The 2,206-nt window shown below is 20.8% G+C and overlaps 1 pseudogene; it reads left to right on the top strand.

Moving 5' to 3' along the window:
- LOC102675189 overlaps positions 1–2,205 on the top strand; it is a 4,536-nt pseudogene extending 2,331 nt beyond the window's left edge.
- The last annotated feature ends 1 nt before the right edge of the window (position 2,206 follows it).

Genomic DNA, 2,206 nt, shown 5'->3' with positions numbered 1-2,206 from the left:
AAAATTTTACTCATTTTAAAAGATTTAATAACATATATTTAAAAATTTTTTTAAATATTTTTCATCATTTTCTTCGCAATTCTAAAAAATTACAATTTTTTCAAAATTTTTGTTTATTTATATATACTATATTATATATTATATAATAAATTAATTCATTTAACTTTTCAAAGAAAAACTCAAATTATTAGGTACGTAATTTTTGAAAAAATTATTATATTTTAAAGATTGCACTAATTTTTTCGACAAACCGTAGAACACGAACAAAATAAATTTAAATAAGTTATATTATAAAATTCTTACTTAAGCAATGTTTACAAATCTATATCATGTTTACAAATGTTACAAATATATTTTTAGCCGAATACAAAAGATTCTTATGTATTTGACTATAATCAATCTCCCATCGAAGCAAATTGAAACGAAACTCGCAAAGCTTTATCGTGTGGTGGATATGCATAACCAAGTTATCGAGTTGGTAAATTAGAATATGATTATATTATAAATTTTATAAAATTTCAACAGATACTTATGTTAATATTTTATTGGCAAATTTCATATGATAATGGAAGACTTATCAATATCTTGATAAATAATTCAGAAAAACAGTTTATGATGCCTATTCTTCTAAGTGTGATTTCAATGGCTATAAATCTGTATCGAGTAAGTATCTTTTCTTTGTTATACGAAAATGATAAACGAATTCGAAGTTATCGAAATTCTCGATTAATATATCGGATATCTTTAATTTATGAACACAATTATTTCATTGAATTATTTGAAAGAATAGTTTATACGAAACTTGTATTTAAAAGGAGATAATGATGATAACTTTTTTTTGTTCTGTGATCAGTGTTTTTCTTAAATAAAATTATAAGTTTGTATTTATTGAGGATCGTGATCGTATTTATGACGAATTATTGAATTATGATTTGTTATGGTTTTTGAAAATCATTCAAGATTATTCATTATTATTTGACATTTATTATCAATAGAAATTAATTCTTATGTTCTATATTTTAATCAACAGCTTTGCATCGATATAATGATTTATTCTATTTCTAAATGACAATTCTACTCTTAAAAGTATCACAATTAATTTAAAAGACATTTCTTATGTGAATTTTCATATACATTGTTTCGTTTCGAAAAATTTTTTCGTTTATGTGATTCTAAAAAAAATCCAAATACTATATAAGAATAATAACTTTGATGAAATATCAATATCGATACATTGATAAATCGTGCTATTCATTATATTAATAATTTGTTTCAATAAAATTTTCTAACCATAAACAAAACAAAATTTAAACAATTATATGTGATCTTGTGTGACTTTTAATGACTAACATAATTCGTATATTCAGAATAGATTATAATCCTGGTTAAATACCTGGTTAAATGTAGTTTCGTTTAAAAAAATAAAGATTATTATCAGATTTCAAAAACATTTTAGATATATTTAATAGTCATTATAAGACAATCTCTTGAAATACAAATTTTATTATATGCAAAATTTTTTTTAAATAATTATAATATAATAAATATAATTCAGAAGATAATTGTACAAATAAAAATTAAAATAAATTGTGTATAGATAATCTTGCATAAGACATTCTTAAATTTTTGTAAATTTTTTGAAATATATTATAAGAAACGCTACGAATTTATAAAAATAAAAAATAATAAATAAATATAATAATATATCAATAAATGTAAACAATTTAAAAGAATATATCTTACTAAATATATTTATTATTATTTTTTTTAATATTAAACAGTTAATATTAAACAGTTAAATGCGATAGTTAAGAAGGATCAAGTAGAAATTTTAATCGCTCTTCTAATTATTCTCAATCATTTGATGATTATGTTCTTATGTAACCATAGTGGCCAAAGACATATAAACAACAGTGAAGAATTTTTTCATGAATTGTAAGTTTGAATTTTTATTCATTAAATTAATTAGCATTAATGTGAAAAAAATGTCATTATTCTTTGAACAGATATATTTCTGTATTTTGTACTATTAAAGGTACAAAAGATTTTATTGCTGATCATAATACGAAGTTCAATGACATGTATGTCATTCACATCTTTGATGTATTCATTCCATGCCATGCAGGATTTTCGAAGGTAATTTGTTTAAATAAATACATGATTATCATTTTAATCCAAACTAATAAAAATTGCTATATTTCAGATG

The sequence above is a fragment of the Apis dorsata genome, unplaced genomic scaffold (genome assembly GCF_000469605.1).
Source record: "Apis dorsata unplaced genomic scaffold, Apis dorsata 1.3 scaffold_758, whole genome shotgun sequence".
Classification (NCBI taxonomy): Eukaryota; Metazoa; Arthropoda; class Insecta; order Hymenoptera; family Apidae; genus Apis; species Apis dorsata.
The sequence above is the reverse complement of the archived record's forward strand: the minus strand, read 5'-3'. Positions and strand labels throughout refer to the sequence as shown.